The following is an 18,385-nucleotide window of genomic DNA, read 5'->3' on the forward strand; positions in this document are numbered from 1 at the left end:
TCGCAGGAGTTTGAATGTAGGTGTTTTTTCGTGATGTTTCGGAGAGGGGTTAAATTTGAAAATAAATCTTACAACTAAATCTCAATACTATTAAGTCTAATATTGATACTTTCCCCTTTGAAAACACTAAATCAAAGGACAGTTTTCATTAATTATCAGAACAAATGACGCGAAACGTTAATCTTGTAAAAAGATTATCTATTGAAGTAAAAATATACATTTCTTATCTAACATAATGGTGAAAAATAATTCACATTATTGTTGATGCATCTTCCTTGGGTAAAAAAATCACGCGATGATCTTAGTTAGTTAAAAGAGAAACGGTAAATCTCTTTTGTTATCATCAGCATTAAATTAGTAAATGTTAGAGAAGTATTTTTTATGCGTAAAATAATTCTCTATGCCTTATTTAACGGTATCTACCAGCAAAATATTCCTTTATTCTTTATATATCATTCTTTCTTTGTAATATTCTCTGCAATTTTTACTTTTTTGATTTTGATAATAACTCTAAATTAAAGGCTTAAAACTAAGCCTGGTCTTTTAAAACGTAATACTATGATGCTCTTACACAACATTTTAGAATAAGCATTTTCAAAACTGCATGTAAGTTTTTAATCAATTTAGAATTATTAAATAGTAATTTTTAATAAGTTACAATGAACATTATTCACAAATCTGCGCAGTCAACTTAAATATTTATAATAACGTATCAAATCTGCGTTACAAAAATACAATATTTCAGAATTTTTTAGATGACTAACTTTTAATTTAACTTTGATCGCTTTATCTTAAAAAATTAGAACACTCGCACGAAGCAATCATGGGTAAATGTAAGCAAAGTGAGCTGAGGGCGTAGTCCTTGACTATTTTTTATTATTTTCAATTCCATATTTGATTTTCAATAAATTCAAATATGGAATTGAAAATAATATCTTATCTTATTTATAAAAAATTTATCTTATAGTTATTTATAGTAAATTTATCTTATTTATAAAGAAAATTATCTTTTTTTAATGTCTCTTTCCAAAAGTTTATGCTATTTTAACACAAAAAAAATAATTTTTTAACACAAAATGTAACAAAAGTTTGCTTTTCACTGTAAAATATTCAATAACTTTTGTAAAATATTCGTAAAATATGTGTTCAGCTATGGCATTTGAATTAGCGCGATTATGTATATGCTTCAAAAATGTATATATAAGTATATATTTGGATTTGTTTTATATTTCTAATGAGATTTGTCACTAATTTATTAAGCTATTTAATTTAAATAAATGTAGCTAATTATGAAAATCCTTTAAATAACTAAATAAATCCTTAAATAATAATATTTTTCTAACATCTTTGCCCTTGCTTTTTAAATTTCTAAGATAAACATTTATTCCTTTAAATTTTTAATCATGTTTTCTTTGAATTTATAACGCGGAAAGTACTTGATTGGAAAATAAGTTATTAGGACTAATTTGGTGAATGTCTTCCACCCCTAGAAAATAATTATTCAATGCGCTAGTTATCCTCTCCTGAGGAAAAAAGGAAATTGGAAATTATAAACTGTTACCATATTCATTTAAGTAGATACAGTGATGGCGTAGCGGCCCGAATGGTAATGAAATTGCTTTTATGATAAAAAAACAATATTAACTAGGATTTTTTTTTTTAAAAAATAAGTCTATAGTTACAAATATCATGATATTTGTAATGAATATTAATTTATTATTATAATATATACTAATTTTTTATTTTAATTTATACTGTATTATATAACTTAATTTATATAATTTATAATATATCTTCATTTATTTATTATACTTAATTTATGTATATATATTAAGGTTTTTGAAAATTTTATATTATTATTTTTATTATTTTTGTTCTTAACATTTATTTTTCTTTGTTATTTTTAATTGTTTTTAAATTATTGTACCCTGCTTTTGAACGATTAATAAATTATTGTAATATAGATAAGGTAAAATTTAATAGATAAACGTGTAATGATAATACCTAAAATAAAATTTTTAATTATCATTAGTTATTAAACAAATTTTTTTAATCCAATTAACCAACTACTATCAATGAGAATCGCACTACAAGAGTATGTTCCTGCCTAGGTTGAATCCCTGATTGAAGAGAAAAATGCGTAAATTGCATCTACATTTTCAAAAGCCGTTTTTACCAAATGGGTGACTATTCTAAAGAAGTACTTCAATAAAAATTCCTGATTGTCATTCTAAAGTAAATTAAATCGCACCCTCTTTTGCAAAATGTTTGGTTAGAGCTTAGAGAGTTGTCTTGGTTTTGTTGCTTTTGCGCCATCTGTTAAACGTTCTTTTTTTTTTTTTTTTTTGAACTAAAATAATCAAATAAGGTCAAGTCTCTATCGTCAGTAAAGCAAAGGATTTTTTGTACCGACTGATTTCAATACTAGAAAATAATATGTAGACATTTTGACTGTTTTCAAACTATCAGCAAAATTATGAGTTGTTTTTAGGCAACAGTTCTCACCCGGAATATGTCACAAAAATTTGTAATCGACAAGCAGTAAGAGCTGCTTTAATTTAAGTATAATTTTCTTTCACGCTGCAATATAAGATACATGCATAGACGCAAATGCAGAAGTTATGGCACTGTTTAAAACTTATGATGGTAGCGGAATAACAATTAAAATAATTTCAATTTGTTTCATTTTGCCAGCACTTGAAAACTTTATATTTTGAGTAGCAGGTCTTATATTTATTCGATTGATTACATATATGACGGTAGTCAAAATCATTGTAAACTAAATTTTTTAAACCAAAATTAATATAGAGAATTGTAAGACTGACGAGAATCCTATATATTAAAAACTAATCTTTCATTTAAATGAGAGAAATCGGCAAGTATATATTTTGCTTCCAAAGTTTGTACAATTTGAAACATAATTTTAATTATCACTGAAAATTTTTAAATTTGCTAAAAAGTTTCTTATTATGCTTTATATTTTAGTCAAAAGTACAAAAATTAATAATAAAAAAATGCTCATGTGAAAAAAAAGAAGGGGAAGAAAATAAAAGAAGCAAAATATATAGTTCTGCCATCTACATGTAGTGTTGTTAACTAAAAGGTGTTAATTATTATTATTTATTTATTTCATTATTTCTTTCACCAAAAAAGGATAGGGCATGAATTGAAAAATTTATTTTGGAATGAAACTTAATAATAAAATGAAATAGTCAGGTAATTTTAAGAAAAACGCGTTCGATAATTTAAGCATACTTTACAGATACGTTAAATCTCAAAATCATTAACGATAAAAAGGACTGGTGATGCCTGCGTAGCAGCGATGCTCTTGGAGTTCTTTACAGGCTAAAGAGAGTTTTTACTACTTTTTTTAAAAAAAACAATTAGAAATAGAACATAAATTTAAATAATTTCACTTATTTTATTGCATTTTTTAACTTATTTGATATTTTTTTGTTATTGAAATTACATAATAAAATAAATAATTCAATCTTCAATAAGTTAATAATACTTAAAATAATATATTTAATCAGAGCTTTAAATAGTTACAAAAAGAAGAAAAGGATTTTTATTAATTTAATAGATTTAATAAGTATAATGCAAAATTTGGAAACAAAAATTAGTAATTACCTTTAAAAATTAACAGCACATAAATATTAACAACAACCTTTTTTAAAGTTGGTTTGCTGAAAAACTTATTTCATGAACATTCAAAATGATTTTTTTGATTTTATTTACTAATTCTTCACCAAAATTTATTTCTTGATTTTGTTCCATTAAATATATTTTATCCTATTAACTGTAAACGCTTTATTAGAATTTTTTTTTTCGATTTTTTTGACTGTTTATAAAAAAAGAAATCACAAGACAAGCTTGTTCGAAACCAATGCATTTTAAAGAAATCATTTGAAAATATAATTTTGAAATTTTTATAACCACTGTTTATAAAAATTGCAAATTAAACTAATGTCATTTTAGTGAAAGATTAAATTATTACTGTAATTTCAATATCAGGTAATATGTAATAAGTGAAAAAATATAATAAATAAAAGGAATTAATTTATTTTTAAACTAACATTATATTAAAGCAGAATCTTAATTAAAAAGAGTTAAGAAAATTGCTCTAAATTATTGTCAACTACTATTTTTCATTTATTTAAATATTGTTAATAAATTAGAATTGAACGTAAAATAATAAGTAAAATAATGCTGTTTATGAATAAAAATAATAAATAATTCGAAAATATCTAAAATACCTAGCAATTAGCTGCTGCATTCGAACCCGGGACGACCTATCATTATTCTGGTTCTTTACCACTGAGCCACGGCACGACATGTACGCTTAAATTTAACACCTAAATAAAACGCTCTTGAATTTTCAAGTATGATGTTTTCGTAACTTGTCCGGCTTGCATACGTAGCTAATTTTAAGAGTTAATATTCTTAAAATTTACTACTATTATATAAAGCTTCATTTCAAAGTAAAATTTACCACTCCATGCTTTCCTTTTGTTATTAATTATTGAAAATTCGATACGCATAAATACCCAGGATTTTCCATAATTAAATTCGTTGTTTTTTGTTTATGAGAAAGAGTAGCCTCACGCAGCCTCTTTGGGTGCAATTAAAGATTATAAACTTGTTCTGTAGTAATAACTGGCAGTTTTAATTTAATTTTTTTACTAAAATAAACTAATTTTTCTACTAAATTTCTACTAAATTCAATGAAATAAACTAACCATCACATAAAAGCAAAATTCTGTGATGAAAATACATAAAACAATAAATTAATAGGCATAATAGTTAATAACTTTTGTGCTAGAAAATTAGCTTAATTTGCCTGAGTTTTATAGAAAAACTTTGTTTTATAAAGAAATAAAAAATGCGAGGCAATTTAGCATAAATATATATCTAATTCAATAATATTTATTTTTAATACAAAAGTGTTTTAAAATTTTGCTCTGATTTCATGTATCCCATCATATATATTTTAAATATCGGTCACCAGTAAAATCACCGATTCCGTTAGCATGGATACAAATAAGATATCGTTATTTGATATCGGCACAATTATATTAACTCCGTTGAAATATTGTTATCTGAAATACGTTATCGGCACTTTATAAGAAATCTTGCATTGAACCGACTCTGATACAACCAATACCATGCCAATAAAATGCCGATATAAGACGGTCCGATGGCCGACAGTTGCCGATATCACCGACAACGGGCCGCAAAGTTACCGACCTAATGTGTTTGCTGGGTCAATAATCAACATTTTTTTCTGCAACTTTCATGTGACGCAATTTCTCACTGGCCACGGCAACTTCAAGGTATATTTGAAAAGATTTGGCTTAAGTTCCAGTGATCTGTGTGATTGCAATATTGGAGGAACACAAGACGTTGAGCATTTCATTGTAAAATGCTCACATTTTGAGAAAAATAGAAAAAACTTAATAATTGCCTTAAAGTCGCTCAATATTAACTATCCCCCTCCTCTTCGCACTTTTGTGGGAAACAAAACCGTCTTCAAACTTTTCTGCAAATTCATTGATTCAGTTTTTAATGCAATCTTATAAATCAGTTTGTTTTATGTACTATTTTTATTTTTCCTGTTCTCATCCTTTTTGCAAATGTTTTTTTTTATTATTTTTTTTTTTTACTTTTATTATTGTTATTATTATTTTTTTTTCTCCCTAATTTTTCATGCCCTTTTAATATGTATATCTGTTTAAATATCCTACATTGTTTGATACCATACTTACGTCTGTAAGCCTCGTGTTGTACTTTTTCAGTGGTGCACGAGGAATCTTTTTGTTATTGAATAAAAAAAAAAAGAAAATGCAAAAGTCATCAAAATCCGGGCCTTAGTCATGAGTGTCCTTAATTGTTAAAAATCTTCGACTCATTTTGACACTTTTTTGCATTAAATACAAAACTCACTTTTAAGTTCATTATTTTCCTTCCTAAAGGTTGCGCCATCAAGTGAATAAACCTTATGTCCAATGAAGAGTAATTCTAAAAGCAAACTATGGACTTATGTTCATAGAAACCCAGATGTAATTGAGTTTCTCAGGTGGACGCCTATAGTAGGGGATTTTACTATTGTCCTCTATAAAGGATACATTATATTGTCCTCTATATAGGATACATCTATTTGTTAAATAACATTTACAGAATTGAAATTTCTAAAATTTAAACTAATGTGAAATTCCATTTTAGTGTGGCATGGTTGACAAAATGAAATACTTGAAAGTTTTGTGAATGATTATTACATTTGTATTATTTAAATTTCATACTAATGTTGATATTGCCTTTAAACACATTAATACATAAAAATAAATACACAAAAAGCATATTCAACTTATTTTTCTTTAATCTTTAATATTCCTTTCAAAATTTCTTTCTTCATAAATTCAAAATTTCAACTATTTCTATCTCTAAATATTTCTTTTAAGCAATATGTTTCATGCAGACTATTTACTTTTATTTTATATTAGAAACTTTTCATCTTTCTGCTTTAAGTTTGGAAAATTTATTGAATTTATAATAAAACCACTTCATTGTTTTTAATTCAAATATAAAAACAAAAAACCTTGTCTTTTAATGAACTATTTAAATGATTTTTATTATCTTTTCATATCTCGGTGCACTTGTTAGCGTTCGAAAAGAGAATCAGATACAGGCAGCTGCGGGACTCTCCTTCAAGGTTTGAAGGATGACTTATTGCTGAAAGGCAACGAACAAATGACAAATTTTCAATATTCCTTTTAAATTGAAAGCAAATATGAAATTAAATTTTTAAAAGAAAGAAAAGTACCTACTTTGCATATTTATTGTATGTAAAAATACAAAATTGTAGTTTGTGAACTATAGAGTTATTTTTAAAATGTCAAGTTAATATTCGTTTTTGTAAAATGGATAAGTAAATTAATATTTATCTAGTTTGGGTTAAAAAAATAAGAAAATTTAAAAAGGGGTGAAATAGTTAAAAACTTAAAATATTTTGTAGAGTAAATAGTTATTTACAAACTAATATGACACTCTACTTGTAAAAGCTAATGTAACGCATTCACAAAATATATAGAATTTAACTAATATACACTTATAATTAAAATTTCAAAAATATTTACATGAAATGATATAGTAATTTATTGAGAACACATGTCTACTTTGGCTTATTCTATGGAACTTTTGTTATTTCAATTTAAAAAATTTATCCTGATTTTAAAAAAAATCTAAATAACGGATGCTAATGAAGTTTATTTTTGGTATGTGAAAATGGAACTGAAAAATACAGTGCAAAAAAGGGTTAAATTCAGCAAAGTAACTCCGAAACAAATAATTGTCGATGCAAACAATAATTTGAAAGCGTATATACTTATTTTGGAGCAAAATGCATAGTCTCAGAAAATATGTGGATGGAGAAATGTATGAGAGAGATGTTCGTTGGCATCCGGCAAGATTCGAACCGAGGACCTCGGGTTTCACTGACCACCATATTTATACATCCTAGTGCAAAAAGAGTTGGAAAGTTTCATGTAATGGTTGCTGCAAGGCGATATCATGACGAGCTAATTTACAATTTCAATAATATCCAAGGGTCGCAATTTGGAAAATATGAACCCAATAGCTCAGTTAGGAGATCAGTAATTGCTTTTTTCACTATAATGTTGTTTTTATTTATCTTTTTTAGATTTTATCTAACTATTAATGATACCTATTAGATTAAGTGCTATTTTCGTTTCATTAATTAGATTGCACGCTGTTTTAGTGAGCTTATTAGATCATATTTTTGCACTGAATATATATTGTTTGCATCAAAGCTTGTCAGATTTCCATTTTAAGCACTCGGAAGACCCTGTTGTCTGAAAAACTTGCCATTATGCTTTACTTTCAAATATTTAAAACTATCTAATGGCCAAGGACTTTTTTTTTCAAATTTAATTAAAAGCGTACTGCAGGAAATTAAAAGAAGTTATTTATTTAATCTAGGTACGATAAAACAATAAAACTATTTTAACAAATTGAAAAAAAATTTACATTAAAATATAAAATTCGCTTATCCAAAGATAATCCCTTGCAAAAAATAATTTTCAGGAAATATTTATTATTTTTTGGTAATTTTATTCAATAATAGTCAAAGCAATTTTGAATTGTAAAGTATTAAAGTTATTTACATTACATTAAAGAATGTAGTTTTTCATGACAAAATTTAAAATCTGTGCGAAATCAGTCGAATATTTCCAGAGAAATGAATAAAAAATATGTTTTTAAGTTCTTGTGATATGGCTAAGTACGTAAAACGTAGGATTAACATTGAGGGGTTCATACTTTTAGACTCCTCCCTCGACCAAACTTGGGGGAACACATTTTCCAGATATCAGACTCTATATTTTCAGAGTCAATCCGACTCCATCATAGAAAAAAGTAGATTTATTTATTAAAAGTGCACTTTCGTGTTTGATTTTGTAGTTTAAAATATTATGTGCTCTATCTAATTAGCATATTTTTAGGTGACCTTCTCAAACCATTAAGATTTGGTCTTAAAACTTGAAGATCAAATCATTCGATCAAAAGTTATTCAAGTTAGTCCCGTTAGTTTTTGTCCACTATACAATTATAATCCTTCATTATTCTGAATCACTTTACACTCATGATCCATAGTTTTAAACCAGACCCGGTGAGCTAGCATGACATTTACTTTGTTACATTCCCTACTCTAGATTAAATACACGATAAATTGCATAAAAGAGATTTTTTCGTATCTTGAAAATTGAAATTCAATTATGCATATTTTAAAAAAGAGAGAACCTGCAGATTAGGTTTTTCGGTCTAGAAAAAGGCTTTAAAAACTTTTATTTTATTTTTTAAACTTCATATTTTAAATTTTTCGGTTTAAAAAAATATTTACGAAACATTAAATATTAAAAAAATGACCTAATATTGATATCTAAAAAATATCTATTATAGTATCTATTAAATGTCTATTAAATCATTAATAAATTTAGTTAATGCATCCTTTAATAAATAATTGCAATTACTCTTCGAAAAGTATTGCTGGCAGAATTTAAGGTTGATTTATTCTCTGCTTGATCATTTAAAGTTTGATTTGATTCAATTTAAAATAAGTGAAAATTGATACGCAGTTGCTGCATAAAGGAACTTGAAATAACTTGATAAGTTTGAAAAATTTTAATTCTAATTAATATTAAACATACGAAGATTCTGTCTTTAAAGTGATTACTAAACATTTCGAATCGTAACTAATTGTCCAATTGCTCAAAATGTTTGTCTTTCAGATCAACTTAATATGCCTGGAAAGCAAGTCATTTAGCGTAAATATGTATTACATCTGTATTAAGTCAATATCAATTCTATTTATAATACAAAATTTAACAACTTACTCATAATCATAATAAATCGATATTCCGATAAGTAATTGTTTTAAAATATATCAGAGATAATGCTCTATCAGTTTAAAAATTTAAACAAAAAGAAGTGTTTCCATTTTATAAGTTCATACAGTTTCTCAAGAGAAATAAATATAAAGCTTATACATATATACGGCATAATTTAATTTTCGATAAAGGAAACCAAACTAGGAGAAAATTTAGTAAAAACAATTAATAAACACAATCAAACCTAGAAGAATGCGATTTTTTTAAAAAAAAAACTATTTGAACATTCGATATATTTTAAAAACTATTTTTAAAATACTATAAAAACTACCTAACATTATGTGCCATTTCCCATTTAAGCAAATCAGAATACATAAATAGCTGTAGATGTAGGAAAAATTAATAAATTTATTTTAAAATATATAGATTTTAGGTAGTTAGTTTCAGTAATTTTTGATGCCAGTATACTTTACTGTCTGCTCTCAATGTAACAATAAATCGTAATATTAACTCAATATATACTGCAAAAACTCCAGTTACATAAATCACCTCATGAATTTTACCTATAAATCAAACTGGACCGCGGGGGCTCAGGGGATATAGAGTATTCGCCTCTCAATGAGGTGACGCATGTTAAAATTCCCGTATTGACTTGCCGATACGAATTTTGCTCTCGGATCGCATCGATTTCGACATAAAATATCATCTGTGGTAGACGGATCGTGAATTAGAATCCCCTTGCCGTTGTGCTATCAGGGAGAGGTTTTCGTAGTTCTCTTCTACATGTAACGCAAATACGGGTAGTATTCTGGGTAGGGATCAAAATCAGATAGTTACATAGTTGCAATTTGGTACTCATAAAATTAGAATTAGGTTGGATGTTCAACGCCGGTTCAAAATAAAATATAATAAACCAACTAAACGACACAGTTTCTTCATCAAAAATAGAACTGAAGGAATTAGGTATGTAAGTTACTGCACTAACTCCAGGACCCCTCTGTCATATATTCACAGTGTGAATGATTCAAAAATAAAATATATTGAAAAACTAGCCATGACACCATAGCGAATAAGAACAAGATACTCGATTGATAGTAATCTCGACATCATTTCTCGCATTATTTATGGTAAACGCTTTACTATTATTCTAAAAGCTATATTTTTAGCAGTATAGTTAACTAACAAGTTTCCGTTATAATTACGCACTAGAAGAATGGATTCTCTGTTTTATCAAATTTATCCCTCTTTTTAGCATATTAATGTTGTATATTTCAACAGGTCAAAAGATTTGTGACAAACCAAATCTAAACTAGAGGTGTATGTTTCAAGAAATTATTTCAGGATTCCAGGTTTCTTTTTAAAAAAACAATTTTACATATACTAAAAAAAAATTTTGTACATTTTGGCTGTTTTCTTGTTGTTTCTTCATCTGAAGTTAGAAAACTAATTTTTCTGTACTAGCTTTAAGTGACTTATTTAAAAGATTCTATGTTTGGGTAATAATAATTAAAACTAATTTATCACTCAAAAGCCATTTCAGAAAAATTCAATATTAACAATATAAAATGGGATGAGTTAAATGACTTTATATTTAAATGTCTTTATACATATACGTCGTAAATGACTTTTAACTGTGTTTTAACACCAAACAATAAAGTTAAACAATAACTAACAAATTAATGAAAACAAAAGCTGAATTTAAAAATTCAAAAATTGAAAAGCTTATAATTATAATATAAGTTTGATATATTATAAACAAGTACAATGTGTATTTAAAAATGTATATGGCCTGATAAGGAATTAATATTTAATCACAATTACAAAAATATATAAATATCATAAAACTTACATTTTATAGGTTACACGGAAAATTTGCAAAACGTCACGTCATTTGTTTACTATTCAATTTTTAAAAACCACATAACAGCTGTATCCATACCATTTAGTACATTGAATGCATAGAAAATAATCATAATATTAATTTGAAGAACACAAACTTTAAAAACAATTTGCCGAGGTAATCTTATAGTTTATAATTAAAAATATTTTTCCGCATCGTCGGCCCTCAGCTTAGTTAAATTTTAACAGGTGTTACAGTTCTCTCTTATTTTGACATTTTGGCAGCAAATTGACTTTACATGACATTGTTGGAAAGATATTTTCCTTTTTTATTTTGTATTTAGTGTAAACAGGACCTCAAACTTTGTTAGATGATTTTATCAGTGTTCTAATTATAAAGATAATAATTTTCTTGGAGTCAAATTTTTTTCCGCCAATTGTTGGAAATACTTTTTGGTCATGAATCTTAATTATATGAAGCTAAATACACGTAGCTTTTTTGGAGGAAAAATAAAGGAGGCTTCAAGGTTACTATTTCCCTATAATTTTCTTTCCAAAGCCAAAAGTTTATCTTGCGGTACCCAATTTTTTTGACTGTAGAACCCTAATTATAAAACTTTTTTCGATGGAACCACTACTTAATATGAAGCTTTTTCATCCATTCATAATTACTGATCTTAAACTAGGTCTTATGCCTGACAGTTAAATTTACAGTTCCTGTACAATATATATTATTAGTATTTAAAGTAAGCAGGGTAATAGTAAACAGGTATCCCTAAAATATAGGGGATAGTTGAAATCTGGAAAATATAGACGTCCAAATAGTTTGGTAAAAACAGCATTTCAAAATTCGGACCCCTTAATGTTAGTTGTATTTTTTGCACATTTCTCTATATCTCAAGAAATTTTTAAGCGAATTAAAAATTTTTTGCATACATGTATAAAATTCTTTTATCAAAAGGTAAGTTCATGTAAAATATTTATATTATATTTAGTAAATGCTAATTATTGTTATAATTTTATTTAATAATAGACGAAATTTTAAATTGCAAGGTAGGCAATTTTTTTACATTATTTAAAAAAAATGTAATTTTGCATGTCAAAATGCAAAATTTGAGAGAAATTGGTCGAAATATTCCTGAGAATTCAATCATTTAAAAAGTTGCGTTTTTGAAATCCAGTTTTTCAGGAACTATTTGACCGATTATTCAAAAAATAACTCAGGGTGGTCCGTATATTCTTTTTGTACAATGTACATAACTGAAAGCATAACTTATCTCTCTTTTTCACAACCTTGCAGAGAAACAATTGATAGAACAAATACTTTTCTAAACTGAAATCTAAGCACCATACTTTATGAACGACCAAGGGACTACACTCATTAACGACACCTATCAGTTTAATTAAATTAATTTCTGCTCAGGTATAAGTGTAATACAAAATTTCAATCAGATCTCCACTTTAGATAAAAGATATTAACACAGTTTCAAACAAATCTCAAAGGAATAATTATTCATCTTGAAATTATTCCTTCTTTCAAATTACAACAAAGCAACTACTGAGATATTTGTTTTAATAACCTGATTATATTGCACAGGAATTTTAAAGACAGGAAAACAGGACAAATGAGAGTGCACGCAATTATTTTTTGATGTAAAGCTCCCGAGGATAGCGTAAGCGTTATTTTTCGTTTATCAAACATGCAATTACGAAAATTTGTCAGGCCATTAAATCTTTATACCATGCAGAATTGAGTTTTGTACGATAAATTATGTATCTTCTGACAGCCATTCAATGACTGCGATAATTGAACAGTCTTGAGATATGTATTTAGAGATAATATGTATTTAGAGATAATATGCGATTATGCATTTCTATACATACGTTATTTCTAAAACCCATTATTTTATTGCTAATGGCTGTAATGAATCTGGTGGTAGTTTTGTAAATAGCCGAATCATCATTCGATTTGACTTTGATGTTGCATCTAAATAACATTATCAACTTTAAAGTTGAAACGGTTTTGTTCTATTCTTGCACTCGGGTGGTTTGTAATATAAATTAAAGTAAGATAAATATAAAACTTGAATATTCTGAATGGGTAATAAATTGCTTGATCATTTAATGATGACGTCCTATTAACGGAATATTTCGGAAAATAAATGTTTGCATTTTCCGAAATAGGATTTAGGTTTATTGATCGTAGTTTAAGATTAGTTGTTAAAATTAATTGATATTAATTTTATTAAAAACTATAAAGGATATTTTTTAGAAAAAAATAGTAATTTTTTTCTTTTCATTCATGTAAAATTAATTAAGTGTAAAAATTGCATGATTTTGTTCGAAAATAAACTGCATTAAAATGCATTTTTATTCATGTTATTAACTGCATATTTTGTTATGTATATTGCTCAAATTTCAAATTCAACTCGTAAAGTTGGAAACAAACTTTAAAATATAAACTGCAAAGCAACAGTTGGTTACAGTTAGGCCCAAGAAATCATTATGCATTAATTATATTAAAATAATTTCATGAAATTTTATTAATATAGTAAAAAACGTTTTTCTAAGTATGGATGTATGCTTGAAATACTTTTCTATAAAATGTGAATACATTGATTTAGCACTTGCTTCTCTGTCTGAATTTGCCTTGAGAAAGAAAATTGAAAAACTTTGGAAAATTTTTTGGCCCCCCGTGAATTTACTTACTTTTTTTTCTAAATAACGAGAATTTAAAACAAATCTTTAAAACAAATCTAAATCAAAAGTTTCACATTTTTCAAAATACTTTACTTTAAAATATAAACTCATTCATCAAAATTTACAAACAAAAATATTACCTGTTACTTTAACTTTATCCTTTTTTATATATATGGCATCTTGAAAATGATCTGAAAGAAAGGTTATATAAATATTTTATATAAAAAAGGTATAAAAATAAACAGAAATATAATATAGCAAACTGTTGAATTATTATTTTTATGTTTATTATTTAAAACATGCATTATTAAAATATATTAACCTTTGTTTACAAGCGTATTATGCATCACCAAATAAGTATTAACCTTAATTTCGCAGTTTGTTTGTTTGTTTGGTTGTATTTGCGCCATATTTGCTCCTTTCATTCCCTTGAGATGAATGTCATCACATATTAGTCGAAAGAAAAGAGATTATTATTTGTTATAATTTAACCTGGCTGCATCTGCATTTAACCATAAAAACCGGTCCAAGGTCTAACCTTAAAACATCAGTAAATTCTGTAAGTAAGAATATGTATAAAAGCTACATGAAGAAAAATAAATTGAATTCAACTCGAATCATTCACAGTTTGAATTTTAACATTGGGTTATTGAGTTCGCAAAGGATTACAATAATATGATTCAGCCAAGACCGTATGATTATTCTAGCGAATTTAAACAACATCATGGTTCAACACGTTTTAAAGTTTTTTTTTGAAATTTTTCGTTTTGAAGTTAAAAAGGTAGGAAAATCTGATAAAGTGGAAAAACACCCCTCTAAGTTTCAGCATTGCTTCAATTTCAATTGCCCCCAATTGAAATTAAAGTAATGCTGAAACTTAGAAGGGTGTTTTTCCACTTTATCATATTTTTCCTACCTTTTATGTTACAATGTAAGCGATTTTATTTGGTATCATTCAATGTTTTTCCCTCGCTCCAATTTAGTCCGAAACGTACTTTAGCATTTGAAAGACTGTTCAAAAAAGTCATCATTACTTAGATAATTCAATTTTTAAATTCAGAACCTCTTTTTCTTACTATTTGGTAGTATTTTTATACATTCTATTACATAAGCAATTGCATCCTGAAAAAAAATTAAGTGTGATCAAAACTACCAGAATATGGTAAAATTCCCCATGTTTCTGGCTCTATGGTAATACCAAAAATCTCCAAAATTTCTACTGAAACGTTTTGTTAATTATTGTCATATGATCAAAAAAATTACCAAATTAAAGGCTTAACTCATGATGGTTCTGCTAGTAAAAAGCCGTATTTTAAATTGCAGTCTTCTCTGAATAGCAAAACCGGTTTTTTCATGTTATTAGATAAGGAAATAGCGTATTGGGTGAAACATTCTTCCAATTTTGCCCATTCGCCAAACCGCCAGTGAGTTAACGTGCATTTTGGTTTCAGTAACTAGAATTAAAGTTTTAATTTTAAGGAAATATCATTACCTTACAGTAAATTCAATTCACTAGAATTTTTTTTCTCTGCGTAATGTTTTAGAAAATGTGACCTCAGCCTCCTTTTTAACGGTCCAGTCTTCCAACCATGAGAACGTTAAGAATTGTTTTTTACCCCCATGCCCAAAATATAGTAAGTATACACCGAAGAGCCATTACATTTTGACCACCTTGCTAATAACATGCAGGACCACCTTTAGATCTCAAAACTGCTAGCACCCGCCGTGGCATTGATTCCACAAGGTGCTGACAGGTAGTCTGAGGTATCTGGAACCAAGCGCTCACCTACTGGTCCTGCAATTCCCTTCACATTGCGAGGGGGTAGCGTGGCAGCACGAATTAAGTTTTACAAGTAGGACCACAAATGCTCTATTGGATTAAGGTCAGGTGAATTTGGGGGCCACGACATGACTTGAAAATCACTGGAATGCTCCTCGACGATTCGACCCTTATGACATGGTGCATTATCGTGTTGGTAAACACCATCCCCCGCACGAAAAACTGTTACCATGAATGGGTGAACCTGGACTGTAGCTTACAGACGTCAGGGATTGTTCTATCAGGATTATGGGTCCTAATGTGCCCCATGAAAACATTGTTCCTGGGCTAGAAACCATGAAAACCTGGGCGAGCCCATTGTTATAGATGGAGGGTGGTCATAATGTAATGGCTCTTCGGTGTATATCAAGCCAAAATATATCAAGATTTAGAGGAATTATCTATAAAAAATTAATTAGTTTTGTTCTAATTAAACAATATTAATAAATTAAAGGCTGTTTAATATTTTTTTTTACATTTTTTCATTGTTAATAAATAAATCCAGCAGAGTTTCATACAATTTTTTGTTTCAAAAATAGTTCATAATTTTATGAAAACTTTTTGAAGAGCCCCAAGATTTCATATTTCACCCGAGTTGAATCTTAACTAGATCAAGAGAAATTTTAAAACTTTTCACACCCCATGAAATTTTATTTTTATATTTAATAAATAAATCTGATTTTTATACTTATTTTTTAATTTTGAAGTAATAAAAAATTTCATGAATGCCTTATCACGAGCCCAAGCTCTCCCGAGACCTGAATTATTCAGAAGAAATAATACTTATGGTTCAAGCGATATTTAATAAATGCTTACAAATTCTAATCTTATGACTGAAAACAGAAGATTTTTCTTCCTTTTCCTCTAATTTAGAACTAATATCAAATTTTATGTAATCTTTATCAGAAGCCCAATATTGCATGACTTCATTATCAAACAGATTAAAAAAATATCTACACGTGAAGAGATATTTAATAAACTTTTAAACCTAATAATTTCTACATTATTTTATACCAAATAGTTAAATCAATCAATTCCAGCTTGAAAACTATATACATATTTTATCATGATCCCGAGGTCACCCCATGCGTGCATTATTCAGAAAAAATAAAACTTACTAATGAAAAGATGCTTAATAATTTTTTACAAATAATGCGTTTTACATTTGCATACTTTATAACTGATTTAATCAGATATTTTACGCAATATTTTTATTCTGATTTATGAGCACTTTATTATGCTTAATAACTAAATCAAGCCTGATTTAAACACATTTTTTTATTCCCAAAGTTTTTCAGAATTTTAATGCACCCGGGGTGGGCTATCACTTATTTCAGAATTTTAAAAGTCAGTGTTGATCACTTAAATCGTTTTTACATACCATTAAAACCACCTGGATTTTCGAGTTATTTAATTTCTTATAAGAAGTATGGGGAGAGTAGAAAAAAAAGGTAACATTCGATTTCCTTTTTCTGGAAAAAAAACTGGTTTCGTTCCCTCAAGCATTAAACAAAATATTTTGACTTTTTTCTCAATATATATTCAAAAAAATGAGTTGGAAGAATAGATTGTTTTGGAAAAGCTTTCATCCATTCTTCATATGAATAAAATTTGACATTTTTCAGAAAAATCATAAATCTACTCTACGCGCATATAAAACGACTGACTCTGCTTGTTTGTGAAACAATAAAATGAACAACTAAAATATTCGATGGACATAAAAAAATTTTAAACACTCTTTAAATCTCAAAGGGAGATCCTGAAAGGGATTTTTTTTTTTAATTTGGAATTTTTCATAATAAATTCTTCTTTTCCTTATCAGGCTTTTTCTCCAATAAAATACATTTAAAAAATAGAGAACTGGAAATATTCGGATATTCTTTTACCTAAAAAGAAACTTTTTGATTAGGAAGAAGAAAACAATTCTTTAAAACACTTTCGAAATGAAATATTGTATTTGTGGTGTTCACGGCTGTAAAAGTATACGATAGTTTTAGTGTATTTTAAAATTTTATACACTTTGCAATAGTTTTTCTTTGTTCTTCAATTTCAATATCTGAAATTCAAGTAAACTTTTTTTTGCATTTTTTTCAATACAATGTTGAACTATCTTAAAGAAACTTTTATCTTATTCTTTGATTTTCCAGTTGCATTTTGTTTTATATATTATGCAAGTGGTAACTTTACGTATGAGTTTTACATATTTATATTAGATATGGTCTCATAAAATCTTTTAGAAGAGTCAATTCAAACAGAATTTAATCAATTTATCTCATTATCTAAGTATAGCTAACCAGAATAAATATTATATTCAAGGCAGAGATCATTTAAAGGAAAGTAAGATTAATCATTTTATAGTTCATGGGGACGTACAGTACGGCAAACACAATGGACCACCCTGAATAACTTTTGATCTAATGATCAAAACCTTACGTTCGAGAATTTAATCTTAAAGGTTTGACAGGGTGAATTCTAATATGCTAATTAATAAGTGCAGGCGATATTTGAATTTAAGAAAGCAGACACAAAAGCGTACTTTCTCTGAATAAAAATTCACTTTTTTGGCCGGATTTGGATTCTGACCCCAAAATTTAAAGGTAAGCAGCAAACTGGGGATTTTGGTCCC

At 27.3% G+C, this 18,385-nt stretch overlaps 1 protein-coding gene across 2 annotated transcripts in view; it reads right to left on the reverse strand.

The window, feature by feature from the left end:
• The window catches only part of LOC107456822 (dopamine D2-like receptor), a 457,990-nt gene that overhangs the window by 241,804 nt on the left and 197,801 nt on the right, over positions 1-18,385 (reverse strand). For both annotated transcript variants that reach the window (XM_071180681.1, XM_071180682.1), the window contains exon 2: positions 14,081-14,131. The gene's annotated coding sequence lies outside the window, so the exon portion shown is untranslated. The remainder of the gene's footprint in view (positions 1-14,080; positions 14,132-18,385) is intronic.

Source organism: Parasteatoda tepidariorum, chromosome 8 (genome assembly GCF_982258835.1).
Source record: "Parasteatoda tepidariorum strain Cologne lab strain chromosome 8, Ptep-v5.0, whole genome shotgun sequence".
Lineage (NCBI taxonomy): Eukaryota > Metazoa > Arthropoda > Arachnida > Araneae > Theridiidae > Parasteatoda > Parasteatoda tepidariorum.